We start from the raw sequence: 25,189 nt of genomic DNA on the forward strand, positions 1-25,189 counted from the left end.
CCCTCATAATCTTGCTTGCTCTCGAACTACACCTCCTGTTTCCATGCTGCATGAGTCTGTGACTCTATGACCCCCTGTGCCTGCCCATGGCTATGAATTTATGACTCTGAGGGGATATGTCTATGGGTTTTTTAAATGGTTGCAGTGCTGACTAGAAAAATGAATCGATATTATGGAAGAATCGATGCTAAATATGTTTGATCAATCTTTTTATTGACCGGTCATTTCTGCATGTTAAATCTTCTGCTTGTTCACAATACAAAACATCTTCTGGTGATGTTGGCACAGGAGTAGAGCTGCTGCCGCACAGCGCCAGAGACCCAGGTTCGATCCCGACCTCGGGTGCTGTCTGTGTGGAGTTTGCATGTTTTCCCTGTGGGTTTCTTCGTGGTGCTCCTGTTTCCTCCCATATCCCAAAGAGGAGCAGGTTTGTGAGTTAATTGGCCTCTGTAAATTGCCCCTAGTGTGCAGTGGGATAACTGGTGTGAACAGGTGATCAACGGTCGGCGTGGATTCGGTGGGCAGAAGGGCGTCTTTCCATGCTGTATCTCTAAACTAAATTAAATGCCCTACTCCCTGCAACTCATACCGAATTTCATCACTAAATCTCGATGGCACCTGTAAAAATAAGTGACGTATCACTATTTAATAGGTGATTTCCTTAGTATTTGTTCAGTAATAAAATTTATAGCCGGCTTGAAATATGTTGATATGGTCCGGTATAAATTAGGTTCATTTCAGAAACCTGATCATTTGTTTGCAGAAGAGTACAGATTCCAAATATGAAATTCTTCTCAGTATTTCTTCTGTCTCTGGAGTTGCTTACCTTTGGTGATGTCGTAAGATGTTCTTTCTTGAAGCTAGTGAATAATGGTTATGATAATGTTGTCATAGCTATTAACCCTGGGCTTCCAGAAGATGAAAACCTCATTTTAAAAATCCAGGTAGGAATTTCTTAATTGACCTTTCAATGCTTTGTTATTGTTTGCATAAATGTTTCGAGTATAGTCTAGAGTTTAGAGATAAAGGGTGGAAACAGGCCCTTCAGCCCACCGAGTCCACAACGACCATCGATTACCCGTTCACAATAGGTCTTTGTTATCCCACTTTCACATCCTACACACTGGGGGCAATTTGTAGAAAACAATTAACCGGTAAACCCGCACAAATTTTTTGCAATGTGGGAGGTAACCGCAGCACCCGGTGAAAACCCATGCAGTCACAGGGAAAACGTACAGACTTCATCTAGTCAGAATCGAACCCGGGGCCCTGGCGTTGAGAGGCAGCAACGTTACAGCTGTGTCACCATTCTGTCCCTATTATTGTTGCAAGTTGCAAGTTTTGAAAAAAAAATAAAGAGCCTTCCATGTTTTATTTCTTGAAGGAGTCCGGTATTCCATCTCTTGAGCAGAGGATTCTATTCAATTAAAATTATGGCTGATATTAAAAAGTTACCTAGGAAAATAACTGCAGATGCTGGTACAAATCGAAGATATCACAAAATGCTGGAGTAACTCAGCAGGTCAGGCAGCATCTGGGAGAGAGGGAAAGGGTGACGTTTCGGGTCGAGACCCTTCTTCAGACTGAAGAAGGGTCTCGACCCGAAACGTCATTCATTCCCTCTCTCCTAGATGCTGCCTGACCTGCTGAGTTACCCCAGCATTTTGTGCTACCTTAAAAAGTTACATTGTTATCCAAGTTTTTAAAAAAAATTGTGTGTTACTCCAGGACATGGTGACTTCTGCCTCAACCTTCCTGTACACGGCCACCAAACAACGAGCTTATTTTCGAGATGTGAAAATTCTATTACCCATCACATGGACAACAAAACCACACTATCAAAAACCAACCACGCAATCCTACGAGAAGGTAAAATCTAAACCATTATCAATGGTGGTTTCACTACTTGTTATTTTCATGAATGTTCCCTCATCCACGCTGTTACTTATTCGTAAGCATAAGTATCTCAATTGCAAAGTCTGAAGAAGGCATTTTGCTTTATCACAGGTACAATTGTTTACTAGTTAATCTCTGGAGTCACAGAGTCTTAGACAATAGACAATAGACAATAGGTGCAGGAGGAGGCCATTCGGCCCTTCGAGCCAGCACCGCCATTCAATGTGATCATTCTCAATCAGTACCCCGTTCCTGCCTTCTCCCCATACCCCCTGACTCCGCTATCTTTAAGAGCTCTATCTAGCTCTCTCTTGAATACATTCAGAGAATTGGCCTTCACTGCCCTCTGAGAATTCCACAGATTCACAACTCTCTGACTGAAAAAGTTTTTCCTCATCTCAGTTCTAAATGGCCTACCCCTTATTCTTAAACTGTGGCCCCTTGTTCTGGACTCCCCCAACATTGGGAACATGTTTCCTGCCTCTAACGTGTCCAACCCCTTTATAATCTTATACGTTTCGATAAGATCTCCTCGCATCCTTCTAAATTCCAGTGTATACAAGCCTAGTCGCTCCAGTCTTTCAACAGGAGCCTTACAACAGAGAAACAGGTCCTTCGGTCCAACTTGTTCATGCAGACCAAGATGCCCCATTCTCCCGTGTTTGGCCCATATCCCTCTTAACCAGTCTGATGAAGGGTCTCGATCCGAACCGTCACCTATTTCTTTACTCCAGAGATGCTTGCTGACCCGCTGAGCTACTCCAGCATTTTGTGTCCATCTCCCTCTTAACCTTTCCTGTTTATATACCTGTACAAGATTATGTTAAATCACATTTTTCTTTATTGGCAGATGGTTGAACAAAAGCCAGAGTTAAAAGATAAAAAAGTGCAAAATGTGGAGATCAGGATAGTGGAGGTGTAAATTGTGAAACCAGAGGAAGGAATAAATCTAGATCCCTGAATTAATCATTCAGCCAAATGATTCAATTCCCATATTTCAGAAACATCAGATATGCTGCCGGTCTGGTTTATACCTTTTATTTATTTTTAAATTTAGAGTCACACAGCACCAAAAAGGGCCCTTCGGCCCAACTCATCCATGCCAACCAAGATGCCCCATCTAAGCTAGTTCCATTTGCCCACATTTGGCCCAGCAAATATAACGACAATCGGTCTGAAGAAGGGTCCCGACCCGAAACATCGCCTCTCCATATTCTTCAGAGGAGCTGCCTGGCCCGTTGAGTTACTCCAGCACTCTGTGTCTTTATTGTAACCAACATTGAAGTGCCTTTTGTCTACATATATTTTAAAAATTATTTTATGCCTTGAAAAGGAACTCTCTTAACTTATTTTTCTGCTGCCTTTGTATGTCTGTGCAAGGCCAGCTGCATAATCAAGGACGAGTCACAAACCTGGTCACTCCCTCTTCTCCCTTCTCTGATCGGTATAAAAGTATGAAAACGCACACCTCCAGATTCAGGGACAGTTTCTTCCCAGTTATTATCAGACAACTGAACTACTATCTACCTCATTGATGGCCCTCGGACTAACTTTGATCGGACTTTACTCGTGTTATCTTGCACTAAACATTATTCCCTTATCATGTATCTGTACACTGTGAATAGCTCAATTATGATCATATATTGACTTTCCACAACAAAAGCTTTTCACCTCGGTACACGTGACAATAAACTAAACTAAACTAATCCTTTCTCTGCTGCCTTTGGATATTTTTAGTTTAGTTTAGTTTAGAGATACAGCGCGGAAACAGGCTCTTCAGCCCACCGAGTCTGCACCAACCAGCGATCCCCGAACATACAATACAATATATCTTTATTGTCATTGTACAGGGGTACAACGAGATTGGGAATGCGCCTCCCATACGATGCAATAAATTAATTAGCTAGTCGGTATTAATTTAAACAACCCAATGAAACAAATTAGAACAGTTTTAAAACAGAACACTATTCTACACACACGAGGGACAATTTATACTCATAGAAAGCCAATAAACCCACAAACCTGTACGTCTTCGGAGTGTGGGAGGAAAACGAAGATCTCGGAGAAAACCCACACGGTCACGGGGAAAACGTACAAACTCCGTAAGACAAGCACCCGCAGTCGGAATGGAACCCTGGTCCCTGCCGCTGTAAGCACCGTAAGGCAGCAACTCTACCGCTGCGCCACCGTGCCACTCTCTACCTGTGCTTTAACTACTTATGTTTTGCAGTGTTGTTTTTGTTTTTAACTCCCCTTTACCTTTATCATCCTAGGCTGACGTGATCATTGCTGATTCACATATGAAATTTGGTGATGACCCATACACTCTCCAGTATGGCAGGTGTGGTGAACGGGGCCGGTACATTCATTTCACCCCAAACTTCTTGCTGAACGACAGTGTGATCAACATTTATGGCTCACGAGGTGAACAACTTTGCAAGAAAACATTTTCAAATGGACAACTAGTTAGAATTTCTTGTTTTGTTCAGTTTAGATATACAGTGCGGAAATAGGCCCTTCGGCCCACCAAGTCCGTGCCGACCAGCGATCCCCACACACTAACACTATCCTGCTGCAATAGTGACAATGGGACAATTTACCAATTTTACCAAAGCCAATTAACCTACAAACCTGTGTGTCTTTGGAGTGTGGGAGGAAACCCGGAGCTCCTGGAGAAAACCCACGCTGGTCCTGGGGATAATGTCCATACAGACTACACCATGTCAAGCTCCAAACAGACAGCACCCATAGTCCGGGTCTCTGGCGCTGTAAGGCAGCAACTCTACTGCTGCGCCAATGTTATACTGGCAAAACTATTGTACGAGGAAAAAAGTGCCACAAAGTGGTGGAGTAACTCAGCTGGGTAAGATAGAATCTCTAGAGAACGTGGTTAGGTGATGTTTTGGGACGGACCCTTCCTCAGACTGATCGGGGAGGGGGCGTGGGGAAAGAAAACTAGAAGAGAGGTTGGGCAGGTCAAGGCCTGGCAGGTAATGGGTTGATACAGGTGAGGGGGTGGGGTGTTGATAGCCAGATGTTGGACAAAGCCAGAGATGAAAAGGCAGAAAGTGTGAGACGAAAGGATTGAAGAGTTTCGAATTGTGGACGGAATGTAGGTGGAAAGGATGGGATAGGGGACAAATGGGTGCAAGTCCAGTTGGGCTGGTGTCAAGAATGTCCAATTCTCAAAGTGTTATGGGGAGGCAGGCAAGATGGCGCCCAACCCAGGCGACTATTTGAGTGCTAGCCACAGAAGCAGATCTACAAACTCATTTTATAATTGCTCTACGCTCTTAAATCTGTATTCCTGCAGCAACATTTCATACTTTAACTACCATCTACCTCTTTGATGTCCCTCGGACTACCCATAGCTGGACTTTGCTGGCTTTTCCTTGCATAAAACGTTATTACCTTATCTGTACACTGTAAATGGATTGTTTCGAATCATGTATTGTCTTTCTGTTGACTGGTTAGCACGCAACAAAAAAGCTTTTCACTGTACCTCGGTACACATGACAATAAACTAAACTGAACGGAGAATGGGATTGGGAGGGACAAATAGATAAGCCAAGATCTAATGGTGGAGCAAACGATGGGTTGAATGGCCTAATTCTGCTCCTGTGCCTTATGATCTTAGGTTTTTTAATGGTCTATATATTGTGTAGAGTGGCATTGTGTGCAAGATGATCACGATTAAGGTAAAAGTCGATTATAGTTACCTTACCTGTAACGATGTGCCATCATGTTGTCAAGGGTACAGAATGTCGGCAAGCTGGGAAGGGTACAGAGAAATTCCCAAGGATGTTGCCAGGACTAGAGGTTCTGAGCTACAGGGAGAGGTTGAGTTGCCTAGTTCTTTATTCCTTGGAGGGCAGGAGGAAGAGGGGTTATCTCATAGGGATGTATAAAATCATGAGAGGAATAGATTGGGTAGATGCACAGTCGCTTACTCAGTGTAGGTGAATCGAGGACCAGAGGACATAGGTTTAAGGTGCAGGGGGAAAGATTTAATACGAACATAGAAAATAGGTGCAGGAGGAGGCCATTTGGCCAGTTGAGCCAGCACCGCTCTGAGGGGAATCTGAGGGGTAACTTTTACACACAAAGGGTGGTGGGGGTAAGGAACAATCTGCCAGAGGAGGTGGTTGAGGCAGGGACTATCCCAACGTTTAAGAAACAGTTAGACAGGTACATGGATAGGACAGGTTTGGAGGAATGTGGGCCAAGCATGGGCAGTTGGAACTAGTGTAGCTGGGACATGTTGGACAGTATGGGCAGGTTGGGCCGAAGGGCCTGTTTCCGCGCTGTATCACTCTCTGACTCTATGTCAAACAATGTTTAACCAATATGTTAGCATCACTTGGTAAAGTTGCATTTTGATGCAATGCTTGCACAGTGCACTCAAGCCCTGATGCTTCAGTTCAGTTTCGGTTTAGTTTATTGTCACGTACAGTGAAAAGCTTTTTGTTGTGTGCTAACCAGTAAGCAGAAAGCCAATACATGATTGCAATCGAGCCATTCACAGTTGACAGATACATGGTAAGGGAATAATGGTTGGTGTAAAATAAAGCCAGTAAAGTCTGATCAAAGATAGTCCGAGGGTCACCAATGAGGTCAATAAAGAGAATGATGTTGCACCTTAATGAAAAGCCAGCTGACCGGCTGAATCTGTGCAAGGTGTGCCTCTTCCCCTCTCTTCTGCTCTTTAACATGCTCCTTACAAAGCTGGAAGGGGGTTTCACAGTGGTCAAGTTGCTGCCTTATAGTGCCAGAGACCCGGGTTAGCCCTTGACGAGTGCTGTCTGTACGGAGCTTGTACGTTCTCCCACGCTTGTATGTGGCTTTTCCCTGAGTGCTCCGCTTTCCTCCCACACTCCAACGACGTACAGGTTTGTAGGTTCACTGGCTTTGGTAAAAATAGCAAATTGTCCCTAGTTTGTACGATAGTGCTAGTGTATAGGGTGACTGCTGGTCAGCGTGGACTTGGTGGGCCGAAGGGCCCGTTTCCGGCTTGTGTCTCCAAAGTCTAAAGTCTGTGCCTTTGGTCAAACGTTTGGTCGTTTGTTCTAATATCACATTGTATAATTGAATAACGTTCCTCCCCCACCCTAGTTCCCAGACCTGTTTCACTGTCCTCACGATTAATTTTACTGTTTGTTTGCCTCATTGTCACCCTCCCCTCGGCCAACAAAGAACCACTCTACATTTCCTTGATCATTGTCAACTTTGATCTGTCGTTTTCACACCGTACATTCTCTGTGTACCCTTCCATATCTCCAGCTTCCCTCTCACCTGACTCAGTCCGAAGAAGGGTCTCGACCCGAGACGTCACCCATTCCATCTCTCCAGAAATGCTGCCTGTCCCGCTGAGTTACTCCAACATATTGTGTCTATCTAACGTTCCAATGAAGCTCATTAAGATGGCAGTTCCGTCAATGGCAAAGACAGAAACTAGAAATATTAAACATAGCCATAATACAATAACAGTAACTAATTTAAGCGTAAATGGCTCCTACACAAGCAATGGTTTTCATAAGTTCATAAGTGATAGGAGCAGAATTAGACCATTTGGCCCATCAAGTCTACTCCACCATTCAATCCTGGCTGATCTAGCTTTCCCTCTTAACCCCATTCTCCTGCCTGCTCCCCATAGCCCCTGACACGTGTGATTCTACCCAATACCCAATGACTTGGCCTCCACAGCCTTCTGTCGCAATGAATTCCACAGATTCACCACCCTCTGGCGAAAGAAATTCCTCCTCATCTCCTTCCTAAAGGAACGTCCTTTAATTCTGAGGCTGTGTCCTCTGGTCTTAGACTCTCCTTGTGTTTTATATTTGGTTGAGTCAACCCTATTTGGTTTCAACAGATCGGGTATTTGTCCATGAGTGGGCTCATCTTCAGTGGGGCGTGTTTGATGAATACAACGATTTGGCGCCATTTTATTTCTCTGACCAGGATTTCCATGCCACGGGGTGAGTTGCCTTTCAATCTAAATCACACGGTTAGTAGGTGGACAATAAATAAGATTTGTTTCTTCTCGTTTCCAGGCTTGGAGAGAGTTAGATTTAGCTCTAAGGGCTAAAGGAATCAAGGGATATGTGGAGAAAGCAGGAACGGGGTACTGATTTTGGATGATCAGCCGTGGTCATGTTGAATGGCGGTGCTGGCTCAAAGGGCCGAATAGCCTACCCCTGCACCTATTTTCTTTATTTCTACAGATGTAGTTAGCGCACTTACACCCGAACCTAGTGTTATGTTGCTTGAGTATTTAGTTATTGATTTTGGTGGGGATTCCAGTGTGGCTGTGTATCTCTGCAGCGAAATCCCCTCTCCAATAGGGCAAGAGGTACAGAAGTGTGAAAACGCACACATCCAGATTTAGGGACAGTTTCTTCCCAGCTGTTATCAGGCAATTGAACCATCCTACCACAACCAGAGAGCAGTGCTGAACTACTATCTACCTCATTGGAGCCCCTGCACTATCTTTAATCGGACTTTACTGGACTTTATTTTGTATGAAACGTTATTCCCTTTATCCTGTATCTGTAGACTGCGGACAGCTTGATTGTAATCATGAATAGTCTTTTCGCTGACTGGATAACACAAAACAAAAATACTTTTCACTGTATCTCGGTACATGTGACAATAAACTGAACCGAAGTAAAAGGTGGGGTTAGGGTGGGTTTGCGGTGGGAGAGACAAGAAGTTCCAACGTTTTAAAGAGAACCTACCTTCAACATGGGGGGGATAGACAATAGACAATAGGTGCAGGAGGAGGCCATTCGGCCCTTCGAGCCAGCACCGCCATTCAATGTGATCATGGCTGATCATTCTCAATCACTACCCCGTTCCTGCCTTCACCCCATACCCCCTGACTCCGCTATCCTTAAGAGCTCTATCTAGCTCTCTCTCGAATGCATTCAGAGAATTGGCCTCCTCTGCCTTCTGAGGCAGAGAATTCCACAGATTCACAACTCTCTGACTGAAAACGTTTTTCCTCATCTCAGTTCTAAATGGCCTACCCCTTATTCTAAACTGTGTCCTCTTGTTCTAGACTCCCCCAACATTGGGAACATGTTTCCTGCCTCTAACGTGTCCAACCCCTTAATAATCTTATACGTTTCGATAAGATCTCCTCTCATCCTTCTAAATTCCAGTGTATACAAGCCTAGTCGCTCCAGTCTTTCAACATACGACAGTCCCGCCATTCCGGGAATTAACCTAGTAAACCTACGCTGCATGCCCTCAATAGCAAGAATATCCTTCCTCAAATTTGGAGACCAAAACTGCACACAGTACTACAGGTGCGGTCTCACTAGGGCCCTGTACAATTGCAGAAGTACCTCTTTGCTCCTATACTCAACTCCTCTTGTTACGAAGGCCAACATTCAACTTGAATAAGTCTTGCGTTGGTTTATTTTGAATGTTGCAGAAAGTGCTCTGCAGGCAAATAATAATAAAAATGTTGGGGCTTGTCTTCACTTTTAGGTGTTCAAAAGAGATAAAGGGCGAGTCTGCTATATGCAATAGAGGCTCCTGTGAACCCTGCAGCATTGATAGCAACACAGGGCTCCCAAGCAGAGATTGTATGTTTTTTCCGGACAAAACGCAAACGACAGCGGCTTCAATAATGTATCTCCAAGGATTGAAAGATGTAAGTTGAACAGCCAGGTCTGGGGCGTCACGGTAGCACAAGGGAGGCACGGTGGCGCAGAGGTAGAGTTGATGCCTTACAACGCCAGAGACCCGGGTTCGATCCTGACTATGGGTGCTGTCTGTATGGAGTTTGTACATTCTTCCCGTGACCTGCGTGGGTTTTCTCCATGTTCTAACTGGTTTCTAGTCAATTAATTGGCTTTGGTAAAAATTGTAAATTGTCCGTAGTGTGTAGTATAGTGTTAGTGTGTGCGGGAATCGCTAGTCGGCACGGACTTCGTGGGCCGATGGGCCGGTTTCCGCGCTGTATCTCTCTAAATGAAACAACTAAATATTTTACTTTAACAATTTCTGTAATAGAGTCAAGTCGTAGAGTGATACAGTGTGGAAACAGGCCCTTTAGCCCAACTTGCCCACACCGGCCAACATGTCCCAGCTAGACTAGTCTCACCTGCCCGCGTTTGGTCCATATCCCTCCAAACCAGTCCTATTCATGTACCTGTTTCTTAAACGTTGGGATAGTCCCAGCCTCAACTACTTCCACTGGAAGCTTGTTCCATACACTCACCTTCTTTTCTGTGAAAAGGTTACCCCTCAGATTCCTATTAAATCTTTTCCCCTTCACCTTAAACCTATGTCCTCTGGTGTTTCGTTCACCTACTCTGGGCAAGAGTCTCTGTGCGTCTACCCGATCTATTCCTCTCATGATTTTATACACCTCTATAATATCACCTCATCCTCCTGTGCTCCAGGGAATAGAGTCCCAGACTACTCAACCTCTCCCTATAGCTCACACCCTCTAGCCCTGGCAACATCCTCGTAAATCTTCTCTACACCCTTTCCAGCTTGTCAACATCTTTCCTTTAGCATCCTATATAAAAGCAAAGAAACATTTATAAACTGTTTCAAAACCATAATCCTTGTTCATTTTAGGTATCCTATTAACAGCCAATGGCAGGTTTCACTCTATCTAATAGAACAGTATGATTTACCTTACACGATATTTACATTTTCACAAATCCTTGTAGATATTGCAGTAGCACAACAGTGTACACAGAGGAAGCTGGGAATCTTTTTGATATCATTTGCATGTCTTTCTTTAACCATGTTAAAAGCTAATTGATTTCATTCTTCGCATAACATTGAAGTATCTGTTGGTGTAAATACGTACAACATAGAAGGGTACAAATAACACAGGAACAAGTTCTTTGGTCCAGATCTATGCTGACATAATCCCAAATGAAATCTATCTCATTTGCCTGCACGTGATCCATATCCCTCCATTCCCTGAATATCCACGTGCCGATCTAAAAACCTCTTAAATGCCACTATTGTATCTGCCTCCACCACTACCCCTGGCAGTACGGTCCAGGCAACGCTATCTAAGCCGCTTATAATTTTATACACATGTATCGGGTCTCCCCCCAACCTCCACAGAAAACAACCCAGGTTTGTCCAATCTTTCCTTATAGTTAATACCCTCTAATCCAGGCACCATTCTGGTCAACCCCATCTGCATCCTCTCCAAAGCTTCCCCATTCTTCCTGTAATGGGGCGACCAGAATTATACACAATACTCCAAATGCAGCATGACCAAAGTCCTATAAAGTTGTAACATGAGTTCCTGACTCTGTTCAATGTCCCGACTGATGAAGGCAAGCATACAATATGCCTTCTTTACCACTCTTATCTGCTTGTGTGATCACTTACAGGGAGATATGGAGCTGGACTACAAGATCCCTCTGTGCATCAAATATCAATAAACGTGTATAATACTTGACAGTGCAGCATTTTCTTACCTCGGGAATGGAGTCACTGGTTCAAATCCCCAGATTACACCCTGGTAGAAAGGCTTGCAAAGGCTTCGCAAAGCTAGCGAGTGTCACAGAGACAGGGAGAACTAAAGCATCAAGCAAGCCTTGTACTTAAAAGCTGCTGGCTCAGGGAAAATGGTTCCACCCATTGAGCTGATATTTAGAAGTAGGATATAGACACAAAGTGCTACAGTAACTCAGCGGGTAAGGCAGCATCTCTGGAGAAAAAGGATAGGTGATGTTCCAGGTCTGGAGCCGACCCTTCTTCAGAGTCTGAAGAAGGGTCCCGACCCAAAACGTCACCCATCCTTTTTCTCCAGAGATGCTGCCTGACCGGCTGAGTTACTCCAGCACTTGGTGTCTATCTATAACAGTATAACAGTATAACAGAGCTTTATTTGTCGTTCGGTACCGAAGTACCGAACGAAACTACATAGCAGTCATAGAAAAAAAAAGAACACAAGACACATAACCCCAACACAAACGTCCATCACAGTGACTCCAAACACCCCCTCACTGTGATGGAGGCAACAAAACTTCCACTCTCTTCCCCACGCCCACGGACAGACAGCTCGTCCCCGACCGAACCGCACAGTCCCCGCACCGGGCGCTGAAACGTCCCGCGGCCGAACCGGGCGATGAAAGGCCCGCGACCAAGCCTTGTAAACCAGCGATGTAAACCAGCATCCGCAGTTCCTTTCTACATGTTTAGAAAGTGGAACGTATATAACAAATCCGCAAATGCCAGGAAAGTGCATGTTCCCTCGCTGGATAGATTCTGCGACACTTCTCACACCGAGTCTTGCATTCATTTTTCAGGTGGTCGAATTCTGTGATAACAACACTCACAATGCTGAAGCGCCCAACATGCAGAACAGAATGTGCAATTACAGGAGCACTTGGGACGTGATCAGCAAGTCGGAAGATTTCAAGAATAACCCCCCGGCTAACGTTGCATCCCTGGTGCCGACAATAACTCTACTGCACGTCAAGGACCGAGTGTTGTGCTTAGTTCTCGATGACTCTGAAAGTATGGGCGCGGTATGTCCCCAGTACGGGATAGTAGTGTTGGTTTAAGTTGAAGATATCTATGAGTTTACCCCTTCATAAGTTCACAAGTTCCAGCAGCAGAAGTAGGCCATTCAGCCCATCAAGTCTACTCCAACATTCAATCATGGCTGATCTATCTATCACTCTCAATCCCATTCTCCTGCCTTCTCCCCACATCCCCTGACAACCGTACGTCTCAGGAATCTGTCAATCTCTGCCTTAAAAATATCCATTGACTTGGCCTCCACAGCCGTCTGTGGCAATGAATTCCACCGATTCACCACCCTCTGACTAAAGAAATTCCTCCTCATCTCCTTTCTAAAGAAATGTCCTTTAATTCTGAGGCTGTGACCTCTGGTCCTAGACTCTCCCACTAGTGGAGACATCCTCACCACATCCACAGCGGTGGCACAGTGGCGCAGCTGTAGAGTTGCTGCCTTGCAGCGCCAGAGACCCGGGTTCGATCCTGACTGCGGGTGCTGTCTGTACGGAGTTTGTACGTTCTCCCGTGACCGCGTGGGTTTTCTCCGAGATCTTTGGTTTCTTCCCACAGTCCAGAGAGGTACAGGTTTGTAGGTTAATTGGCTTGGTATAAATGTAAAAGTGTCCCCAGTGTGTGTAGGATAGTGTCAATGTGCGGGGACCGCTGGTTGGCGATGACTCGATGGGCCAAAGGGCCTGTTTCCGCGCTGTATCTCTAAACTAAACTAAAAACTAAACGAAACATATTGTTGAAGCACGGAGTTAGCTGCTTCTGCAGAAGTCTGAATTTTGAATCTGACTTGCTTTCTTTCTGAAAACAGCAAAATCGCATTGAAAAGCTCAGACAAGCAGCATCGATATTCCTGCTGCAGATCATTGAGACAGGATCCCAAGTTGGCATCGTCACTTTTGATAGCACGGCAATTATTAGAACGCAGCTGATAATAGTTGACAGTGAAGCGGTTCGGAAGCAACTGATAAACTACCTGCCTACAACCGCAGGTGGAGGAACAAATATCTGTAGTGGGGTTCGGGCAGCTTTCCAGGTAAGTCCCAGAGGACTTTTAATTGCACTTTCCATTGTAATCGTTCCAATCGTTTTCCAGCGTTGACGAAATGATGATTGTTTTCCAGGTCCTTCGCGGAGATGACGGAGCTACAAACGGCGATGAAATAGTTTTGCTGGCCGCTGGGGAGGACCCTTCTATAAGCCAGTGCTTCGAAGAAGTGAGACAAAGTGGAGCTATTGTCCACACCATCGCATTGGGACCACGTGCAGCCAAAGAACTGGGACAACTATCAGTTATGACAGGCAAGAAATAGGTTTCAAAGTTTAGTTTAGTTTGGTTTAGTTTGGAGATACAGTGCAGAAACAGCCCCTTTGGCCCACCGAGTCCGTGCCAATCAGCGGAAAGACAATACATGATTACAATCGAGCCATCCACAGTGTACAGATGCATGATAAAGGGAATAACGTGAATAACATTTAGTGCAAGATAAAGCCAGTAAATTAATCAAACATAGTCCGAGGGTCTCTGATGAGGTAGACAGTAGTTGGGGACTGCTCTCTGGTTGTGGTTGGATGGTTCAGTTGCCTGATAACAGCTGGGGAGAAACTGTCCCTGAATCTGGAGGTGTGCGTTTTCACACTTCTATACCTTTTGCCTAATGGGAGAGGGGAGAAGAGGGAGTGGCCGGGGTGTGACTCGTCCTTGATTATGCTGCTGGCCTTATCGAGGTAGCATGAGATGTAAATGGAGTCAATGAAGGGAGATTGGTTTGGGTGATGTTCTGGGCTTCGCCCACAATACTCGGCAATGTCTTGTGGGCATCTACGTTACATTCAGTTCATTTTCCTCATCAGCTTTATGATTGAATAATGTGAATGAAATCTTGCGCAAACATTTTCCCTTTCAAGAGTGAAGAGTGTACCGAAATGGATCAATGAAATTGTTCATGACCTCTATGTTAACTCTTCAATTTTATATTCTTCAATTATCAGATGGCGTACAATATATGGCCACAGATAACGTGGATGAAAATGGACTAATCGATGCTTTCACTGGATCAGTATCAGGCAATGGTGACATTATCCAGCAGTCAATCCAGGTTTGATTCATTGAGCCACATTCCAAAACATGTTTGCTGGAAATAACTGCCTCACCGGATTAAAAATATTTCTTCTCTTTGGTTACAGCTTGAAAGATCTGGAAAGCGCATCAGCGGTAATAGTTGGTTAACCGGTACAGTCGTCATTGATAAAACCATTGGGAATGACACCTTCTTTGTCATGACGTGGGAGAGCGTTACACCATCCATCTTAGTTCATGATCCTAAGGGGAAAGATTTACGATGATTCAAACTTTGACATACACATCAGTTTGCTTACAGGAAGACTTGCTATTCCTGGCACTGCAGAGGTATGTTACAGTGTCATAGAGTCATACAGTGCGAAAACAGGCCCTTCGGCCCAACATGTCCCAGCTACACTAGTCCCACCTGCCCGCGTTTGGTCCATATCCCTCCAAACCTGTCCTATCTATGCACCTGTCTAACTGTTTCTTAAACGTTGGGATAGTCCCAACCTCAACTACCTCTTCTGGCACCTTGTTCCATACACCCACCACCCTTTTGTGTGAAAGAATTACTCCTCAGATTCCTATTAATTCCTTTCCCCTTCAACTTAAACCTATGTCCTCTGGTCCTCGATTCCCCTACTCTGGGAACGAGACTCTGTGCGTCTACCTGAGGGCCGTGGGGGCGGAGGGGCTCGGGTGGACCAACATGGTGGCGTCTGCCAAGGCTGCCTTAGCTGCTGTAAAAGCCGACTCTGCGGTCGGGGACCATATCAACTCTACCGGATTCCCTGCAAGGCATTGGAAAAGCGGGCGCATGACTCGCGCAGCTGCCGGAACGAACCTATGGTAGAAATTAACCATGCCTACGAACTCCTGTAGCCCTTTTACTGTGGTGGGCCTAGGAAATGCCCGGATAGCCTCCACCTTTTCGGGCAAAGGGGAGGCGCCGGCAGGGGTAATTCTGTGCCCTAGAAAATCAAGAGCAGGAAGGCCGAATTGACATTTGGAGGGTTGGATTATGAGCCCGTGGTCTTGGAGCCGCTGGAAAACGGTCCGCAAGTGGGCCTGGTGTTCCTGTACTGAGGTGCTGGCAACCAGGATGTCGTCTAAATAAATAAACAAAAAGGGTAAACCCCGGCCCACGCGGTCCACCAGTCGTTGGAAAGCCTGTGCCGCGTTCTTTAAACCGAAAGGCATACGCAACCATTCAAACAACCCGAACGGAGTAATCGTTGCAGTTTTCTGTATGTCCTCCGGTCGCACCGGGATCTGGTGGTATCCTCGCACCAAATCGATTTTGGAGAACACCACCGCTCCTTCCAGCCCAGATGAAAAGTCCTGTAGGTGCGGTATGGGGTAGCGATCAGCCGTGGTTACAGCATTGAGACGCCGATAATCGCCACATGGTCTCCACCCCCCAGATGCCTTGGAGACCATATGTAACGGCGAGGCCCACGGGCTGTCAGACTGACGAACAATTCCCATTTCCTCCATCTTCCTGAACTCCGCCCGTGCCACCACCAGTTTGTCTGGCGGTAGCCTCCTGGCCCGAGCGAAAACAGGAGGGCCTTCGGTGCGGATGTGATGGACCACGCCGTGCTTGGCCGAAGACGTGTCGAAACGTTGAATGAGCAGCTCTGGAAACTCCGCCAGAATCTCAGCATATGAGTCGGGGGCCGCGACGACGGCCAGGACAGTAGGGCTGGGCGAGGAGGCGATTGTCGGAGCAACGTGCTCATCTTCGGCGGAGGGTCGGAGGTCGTTACCGCGGACATCAGGGACCAGTGAAAAAGCCCAGAGAAAATCTGCTCCCAAGATCGCTTGTTTGACGTCGGCTATGATGAATGGCCATTCGTACGTGCGGAGGCCTAACACAAGGGACATCTTCCGTATACCGAAAGTGCGAATTGGGCTGCCATTAACCGCGATGAGGGTGGGACCTGTCTTACCCGATCTGGTTTCGAGGTCGGTCGGCGGCACTATACTGACGATGGCTCCCGTGTCCACCAAAAATTCTGTGTCCGTGAATCGATCATGGACATAGAGGCGCCGGTTCTGGCCAATCGTAACTGCCCCTATGTACGATCGGCCGAGGCATTTCCCGCGAAGGTACAAGGTGAGCGGCAGTTGCGGGATTCGCTACCCCATCGTAGGTGATAATAGCACCAGCCGCGCTTGTGCGGATCTTTTTGGCGGGCTTTCGGAGAATTGGCGGGAGACGTGGCGCCATCTTGCCGTCGCTGTGGCGTGGTCACTGATGTCGAGACCTTGTTGATCGAACCGCTTGCCTGGTCCTTTGCCTTGTTTTTAGCCGCTATGAGCGCGTCCGCTTTCGCTGCATATGCTTCGGGGTCCTTAAAAGAACAATCCGTGAGCAGCAGTCGGACATCCTCAGGAAGCTTCTCGCGGAATGCCTGTTCGAACATAGGGCAATCCGTATGCTCACCGGCTAGCATCATCATTTCGGACATGAGGACGGAAGGCAGTCGGTCTCCAAGATCCGGTAGGTGCAGAAGTCTTGCCGCACCACCATGCTTATTAAACCCGAAGATTCGCAGTAATACTTTCTTCAGGGCCTCGTACTTGCTTTCCGCAGGTGGATTAACGATGAACCGCATCACGCGCGTGGTCGTCTCCGATGATAGAGCGCTGACGAGGTAGTAATACCTCGTGGAGTCGTCCGATATCTTCTTTATATGAAATTGAGCTTCGGTGTGTATAAACCAAGATTGCGGTGCGTGCGTCCAAAACCACGGAAGGTGAACGCTTACCGTGCTTGACTCCGGTGTGCCCGGCGCGGCCATCGCCGACGAGGCGTCGGGTCCCTGCATAGTCGGTGATCGTCCAGATCACGTCGGGGTCACCAATATGGCGAGTCCGGAAACTTGTTGGTTGTAGAAGAAGTTTATTGCAGCCGCAATATTCGAATACAGAGTTAAACAACAAGGTAAAGGACAACCATCAAAAACTTACTGTCTTCTTCGAAGACTTCGCCGAACTGCTATTTCGGGCGCCAAACGCGCACATGACATCGCTGGCCAATCAGCGATGTCGCTCCCTGGACCAATCCCCATGGTCGCGTTCACACGTGACCTCGCTGGCCAATCCGAGGGTTCGACGACCTGGACCATTCTCTATGGTCGCTACAACTCCAGCATTTTGTGATACCTTCGATTTGTACCAGTATTTTCCTACACACAAAAAACTGGAGTAACTCAGCACCTCTGGTGAAAAGGAATAGGGTAGAGACGTTGAGGTATAATTGAAGTGTAGACGGGGTTCAATACAGGAAATGAGGCAACCATTTTGCGTGCGGCATGTTCCCACAAAAGAGCTTCAGCTTCCGTCAGGATTAAGGATGACTTCCTTCCTTCCTCTCTGGTTTTGAGGCCTCAGAGATGACTGATAAGGCCGGTGTAGGAACCACAGACTCTTGCACAGATGGGGCAGGTGATGCATGACGGGGAATGTGGGGGAGTAGTTTGTGAGGTGTTTTGCTTCTTCTGCCATTTACAGGCTTATGCATGCACCCAAGATATGGACACCTAATGCAGGCTTTCAATAACATCTCAAATGTTGATGGACTAATGGTCAAGGAATTGTATGTTTTCTTTGCTCCGTCTTATCCAATTTGGCTTGGTCCTTGTAAAGTTAATTAATGGAAGCCTTGAGCTTGTGGTATTTCAATTGCCCCCTGACTAGAGGCCTGGATAGAGTGGATGTGGAGAGGATGTTTCCACTGGTGGGAGAGTCTAGGACCAGAGGCCGCAGCCTCAGAATAAAAGGACGTACCTTTAGAAAGGAGATTTATTTTGTCAAAGGGTGGTGAATTTGTGCAATTCATTGCCACAGAAGGCTGTGGTGGCCAAGTCAATGGATATTTTTAAGGCAGAGATTGATAGATTCTTGATTCGTACGGGTGTCTCTGTTTCTACTTTCTACTGCACAACCGCCAACAGCTGGGCTGTCTCGTGCAGGTTTCGCTCGCATGGGTACCGGTTGCAAAAAGGTCATTTAGAATTTTACGTGGGCAAGTTTGGTGAGATGATCCTTGTCCAAGTTGTCGAGTTGTGACATGAAGAGTGACAAGGTTGGTGCACACCTGGTGGTGTCGGGAAGGATGTTCCACTGGGATAGTCCATGGATATAGTGACTATAGGCAGCTATTTTTGTTTGCTCTAATTCTAGTATAAATGAAGTGACCTGAGGACTGTCTTGTAAATGTCTGGGTATTGGATTGAATGAACTGAGATATGTTACTGGGGATGATGCCATGAGTCTATTTGTAGACTGTACATAAGCGGGCTTTGGTGGGTCTCGACTCCAGCGACTCCCAGCCAAGGCGATTTAACATATTGGAGACGCTTGACTGTCTTGAGTCAGGGGTTATGGGGAGAAGGCAGGAGAATGGGGTTGAAAAATATATCAGCCGTGGTTGAATGGCGGAGTAGACTTGATGGGCCGAATGGCCTAATTCTGCTCCTATCACTTATGAAATGAAAATTCTTTGGGAAGCAGCATTTGTGGAGAGTGCTCTACAGTATAGTCCCATTTGATTGCAACAATGTGATAATGGACAGATAATCAGAGGTCTGAGTGCTATAGCAATGTGTTAAAGGATGTTCCAATTTAAAAAAAAGATTTCATAATTTCCTATGCACGCCTTTATTTGCAATAAATTTATTTGTAATAAATACCTTTACTTGCCTTCTTCTCATTAGACCCTGATGCTGTTGAAAACGATGGCATTTATTCAAAATACTTCATTAATTTTGGTGGAAATGGACGGTACAGCTTCAAAATAAATATTCAAGGAAAAGATGGAGTAACAAGATTATCAGCCAGGAGGCAAGGTCGTGCTCTGTACATCCCTGGATATGTGCAGAATGGTAATGTATTGATGGATAAATGTTACACATTGATGTTGACAGTATAACATTGGCTGTGTCTATCACCACCTTTAACCCAAGTGCCATTGAAATTCTCACCTTTCTATCCCCAAACATGACAAACTTTGAGAACCAGAGGACATGGGTTTAAGGTGAGGGGGGGGGGGGGGGGGGGGGGAGGATTTGATGGGAACCTGAGGTGTAACATTTTCACACAAAGGGTGGTGAGTGTACGCAACAAGTTGCCAGAGGAGGTAGTTGAGGCAGGTACTATCGCAACGTTTTAAGAAACATTTAGACAGATACCTGGAAAAGACCGGTTTAAAGGGATAAGGGCCAATCGCAGGCAGGTGGGACTAGTGTAGCTGGGACATGTTGGTGGTCAGTGAGGGCAGGTTGGGCCGAGGGGCCTGTTTCCACACTGTAAGACTCTATGACTCTAAATGCTATGGTCTCAAGGACAATCTTCCATCCTTCATTTTCCCTGAAACTCATCTCATCCTGTATCCCACTTCTACCTGCATTCCTTCCTCTGACTTCACAACTCACAACACTTCAACCCTTATGTCTCACACATTCTGTTTTTTTCATCTCTGGCCTTTGTCCAGTCAGTGACTAGTGGGGTGCCGCAAGGCTCGGTGCTGGGACCCCAGTTGTTCACAATATATATTAACGATTTAGAAGAGGGAATTAAATGTACCATCTCTAAGTTTGCTGATGGCACAAAACTGGGTGGCAGTGTGAGCTGCGAGGAGGATGCTATGAGGCTGCAGGTTGACTTGGATAGGTTGAGTGAGTGGGCAGAAGCATGGCAGATGCAGTGTAATGTGGATAAATGTGAGGTTATTCACTTTGGTGGCAAGAACAAGAAGGCAGATTATTATGTGAATGGTGTCAGATTAGGATAGGGGGAGGTGCAACGAGACCTGGGTGTGCTTGTACATCAGTCACTGAAAGTAAGCATGCAGATATAGCAGGCAGTGAAGAAAGCTAATGGCATGTTGGCCTTCATTTCGAGAGGAGTTGAGTTTAGGAGCAAGGAGGTCCTACTGCAGTTGTACAGGGCCCTAGTGAGACCGCACCTGGAGTATTGTGTGCAATTTGCGTCTCGTAATTTGAGAAAGGACATTATTGCTAATGACGGAGTGCAGCGTAGGTTCACCAGGTTAATTCCCGGGAGGGCGGGACTGACATATGATGGAAGAATGGGTCGACAGGGCTTGTATTCGCTGGAATATAGAAGAATGAGAGGGGATCTTATAGAAACATATAACATTCCTAGAGGATTGGACAGGGGAGATGCAGGAAATATGTTCCCTATGTTGGGGAGTCCAGAACCAGGGGTCACAGTTTAAGAATAAGGGGTAGCGACTGAGATTAGGATAAACCAGAGAGTTGTGAATCTGTGGAATTCTCTGCCACAGAAGGCAGTGGAGGCCAATTCACTGGATGTTTTCAAGAGAGAGATAGGTTTAGCTCTTAGGCCTGACGGAATCAAGGGATATGGGGAAAAGCCAGAACGGGGTACTGATTTTGAATGATCAGCCTTGATCATATTGAATGGTGGTGCTGGTTTGACGGGTGAATGGCCTACTCCTGCACCTATTTTCTACGTTTCTATGTTTCTCTGAACCCCTATCAACCCCTCCCTACGACCTGCCGTGATTTGTCCTGCTCCTTCTCTCTTCCAGCTTTCATCCTCTACCCGACAGTCAATCCATAGAAGGTCCTGACCTGAAACGTCACCTATCCATGTTCTCCAGTGATGCTGCCTGACCTGCTGAGTTACTCCAGCACTTTGTGTCATTTTATGTAAAGCAGCATCTGCAGTTCCTTTATTCTATATCCAGTACCTTGCTGTCTACTTGTCCATTGCCCAGTGTCCTCACTGCATGATAACAGTCTCGGAAAATCATCACAAAAAAAAAAATACACTTGTGATGAAATCCTTGTTAACCCTTAGCTACCACCCCCCCCCCCCCTCCTCTCCTTCCCCCCCCCCCCACCCCTTCCTCCCCAAAACTCTACCTCTATAAACCAGGCAAGTGTCTCTCCTGAAATCTCAACTCCTCTGGCACTGGTCTTTCATGCATCCATCTTTTTCTGCCCTGCCTCTGATGTAAAATGTCTTAACTCCATGTTTGTGGGTTCCTCCTCTCACTGTTCTCCTTTCCATTGAGACGTTAGATCACCGCACTTAATATCTCTTCATGAAATATCAACAATATTTCACCTGTACCAAGGTACAGTGAAAAGCTTTTTCATTGCACGCTATAAATACAATCAAGTATAGTCCATAGAGCAAAGGGGAAGATATGGAATGCATAATACAGTTCTCGGCATTGTAGTGCATCAGTTCCACAGACAAAGTCCAATGTCCACAACGGGGTAGAGGTGAAACAGACTGTACCCTAACTTATGTAAAGACTATTCAGAAGCCTGATAATAAGCGGGAAATAAGCTGTTCCTGAGTCTGGTCGTGCATGCTGTCAAGCTCTATAGCTTCTACCAGATAGGAACAGGGAGAAGCAGGAATAACCCGGGGTTGGACAAGTCTTTGATTGTGTTGGCTGCTTTTCCAAGGTCTAGATGGCGTCAATGGTGGGATATCAGGTTTGTGTGATGGATTGGGTGACATCTACAACTCTCTGCAATTTTCCATGGTCTTTGACAGAGCTGTTTCTAAACCAAGCTGTGATGCAACCCCGACAATATACTTTCTATGGTGCATCAGTAGACGTTTGTAAGAGTCATTGGAGACACGCCAAATTTCCTCAGTCTCCTCAGGAAGTAGAGGCATCTTGACTGTCACATCAGTGTGGTTGGTCAACGACAGATCATTGAAGATCTCAACCATTTCCACTTCGGCATCATTGATGCCGACTGGGGCATGTACTTAGGGTTGCCAACTGTCGTATTAGTCAGGACATCCCATATTTTGGGCTAAATTGGTTTAGGCCCAGACGGCGCTATAGGCCCTGACACAGTAGGCCCGTACACTGTAGGTCCAGATACTGTATGCCTGGACACTGTAGACCCGGACACTGTAGCCCGGGGGCCACTGAAGTCCCGGACAGTGTAGGCCCGAGCGCTGCCGAACGGAGGTTGCGTAGCAACCCACCTCCCGGCCCGGGGGGGCCGCCATGGTTGAAGCGGGAGCAACAGGCCATTGGCTGGGTGAGGTCACGTGTGGCGTGGGGTTGTGACGTCACCCTTTGTCCCTTATTTGGGAGTGAGGAAGTTGGCAACCCTACATGTACTCCACCTTGCTTCCGAATCGTCGATAACTAGCTCCTTCATCTTTCAATCTGCAGTGTCATTTCACAATAGATTTTAGATATCTTGATCCTTTTTCTGAAACGTGTCCTTTTCTTTTTCGTTCAGGACAAATTCAACAAAACCCATCTAGGCCGCCATCCATTGATGACAACACTCAGGTGAAACTGGGTAGTTTTCAGAGAGTTAAATCAGGTGGCACGTGTTTCGTAAGTCAGGTACCTCCAGGAGTTCCTCCTGATAGGTTCCCCCGAGTACAATCATGGAACTTAAAGCAACGATAGTCCACGATAACATACAACTGAACTGGACAGCGCCAGGAGACGATCTTGATCAAGGAAATGGTAATTAAAAATTATATTTTGATGTATAAATTCTTCAATCGTTCAATGGTATTTATTGTCAGATGGGCCTATGTGCATTGGAACTCTTTTTTTTTCAATACAGTTCAGTGCCAATTCCACATTTGAGTTTAGTTTATTATCTCATGTACCTCTGTAGTGTGGGGATATACTGCACCTTGGATGTGAAGAGAATGTTTCCACTAGTGGGAGAGTCTAGGACTAGGGGTTATAGCCTTAGAATTAAAGGACATTCCTTAAGGAAGGAGATGAGGAAGTATTTCTTTGGGCAGAGGGTGGTGAATCTGTAGAATTCGTCGCCACAGAAAGCTGTGGAGGCCATGCCAATGTATACTTTTAAGGCAGAGATAGATAGATTCTTGATTAGTACAGGTGTCAGGGGTTATAGGGAGAAGGCAGGGGAATGTTGGGAGGGAGAGATTGATCAGCCATGATTGAATGGGCCGAAAAGCCTAATTCAAGTCCTATTACCTATGACCTTATGGTCTTATTCCTGTTCTTCCCTAACAAAAACGGAGAGAATATTTTATTAGCATGTTACAATAACAAAGTTTGAGTGGTGTTTCTTTTGTGAATTAACTTGCTTTCACGTTTTTTTTTCTCTTCCGCTTCTTCTTCGTTTAGCTTCGCACTATGAAATAAGGATGAGCCAAAACTTCACACAGCTGAAAAATTATTTTCAATCTGCTCACAAGATTAACACCACTGGGTTGAATCCTCAGCCTGCAAACTCCAAGGAATCGTTTTTAATCTCTGAGAATATTCAATTGAAAAATGGGACTGTAATCTACTTTGGTGCCATTGCATTTGATAAGGCAAATCATACTTCAGCGTTGTCGAATATAGCACAGGTTGCCTTGGTAATGGCACCTCCACTTCCACCTAGCCCTGGAGCTAGTATACCGACATATACTAGCCAGACCACTCGCAGCCTGCCAGACCACTCAATAGACAATAAACAATAGACAATAGGTGCAGGAGTAGGCCATTCAGCCCTTCGAGCCAGCACCGCCATTCAATGCGATCATGGCTGATCACTCTCAATCAGTACCCCGTTCCTGCCTTCTCCCCATACCCCCTCACTCCGCTATCCTTAAGAGCTCTATCCAGCTCTCTCTTGAAAGCATCCAACGAACTGGCCTCCACTGCCTTCTGAGGCAGAGAATTCCACACCTTCACCACTCTCTGACTGAAAAAGTTCTTCCTCATCTCCGTTCTAAATGGCCTACCCCTTATTCTTAAACTGTGGCCCCTTGTTCTGGACTCCCCCAACATTGGGAACATGTTTCCTGCCTCTAATGTGTCCAATCCCCTAATTATCTCATATGTTTCAATAAGATCCCCTCTCATCCTTCTAAATTCCAGTGTATACAAGCCTAATTGCTCCAGCCTTTCAACATACGACAGTCCCGCCATTCCGGGAATCAACCTAGTGAACCTACGCTGCACGCCCTCAATAGCAAGAATATCCTTCCTCAAATTCAGACCACTCGCAGCCTGCCAGACCACCGACAACAACTCATTCACCTCGTCAAACCATATCTGTGCACCCTCACTCGCCCTCCCAACCTGTTGACGTTACAGAAATCGTTCTCATAGTTTGTTGCCTTGTTGTCATCGTAACTCTGATCATTGCCATAACCGTGTGTATTGTGGCTACCAGAGGTCGTAAGAGAGTCTCACCCAGATAAGACACTTGCCATCAGTAAATTCAGAAGTTCGAGGAGCAGAATTATACCATTCGGCCCATCAAGTCTACCCCGACATTCAACATGGCTGACCTATCTTTCACTCTCAACCCCATTCTCCTCTCTTCTCCCCATAACCCATCTCCCCTTAAGTTAGAATTGGTCGTCCTTGACTTCATTCTTAGTATTCAAAGTATTAATCGCAAGCAACAAAAATCGATTATTCATTTCATTATTTTACATTTCTCAATAGTTGGTTTCTCAATAAAGGACTGTTTTCTCAATAAATCTCCAACTAGTTTGAGCAGAGACGCCAACATTAGTCATCAAAAGCCCTCAAGCCAATTTGTATTAAGTAACTATTTTGAAGGTTTGTTACAATCTCCTTGAGTTATTCTATGTGACTCCAATTTTCTTTCGTGCTTTGGGCAAAGACATTTTACCACTACACTTTCCTTGAATTGGGTACAAACTATGTGTCCGAGAATTTTGCTT

At 45.9% G+C, this 25,189-nt stretch overlaps 1 pseudogene; it reads left to right on the plus strand.

The window, feature by feature from the left end:
- Positions 1-782: 782 nt before the first annotated feature.
- On the plus strand, positions 783-24,697 carry LOC144598200 (calcium-activated chloride channel regulator 1-like; annotated as a pseudogene).
- Positions 24,698-25,189: the final 492 nt, after the last annotated feature.

Source organism: Rhinoraja longicauda, chromosome 11 (genome assembly GCF_053455715.1).
Source record: "Rhinoraja longicauda isolate Sanriku21f chromosome 11, sRhiLon1.1, whole genome shotgun sequence".
Classification (NCBI taxonomy): domain Eukaryota; kingdom Metazoa; phylum Chordata; class Chondrichthyes; order Rajiformes; family Arhynchobatidae; genus Rhinoraja; species Rhinoraja longicauda.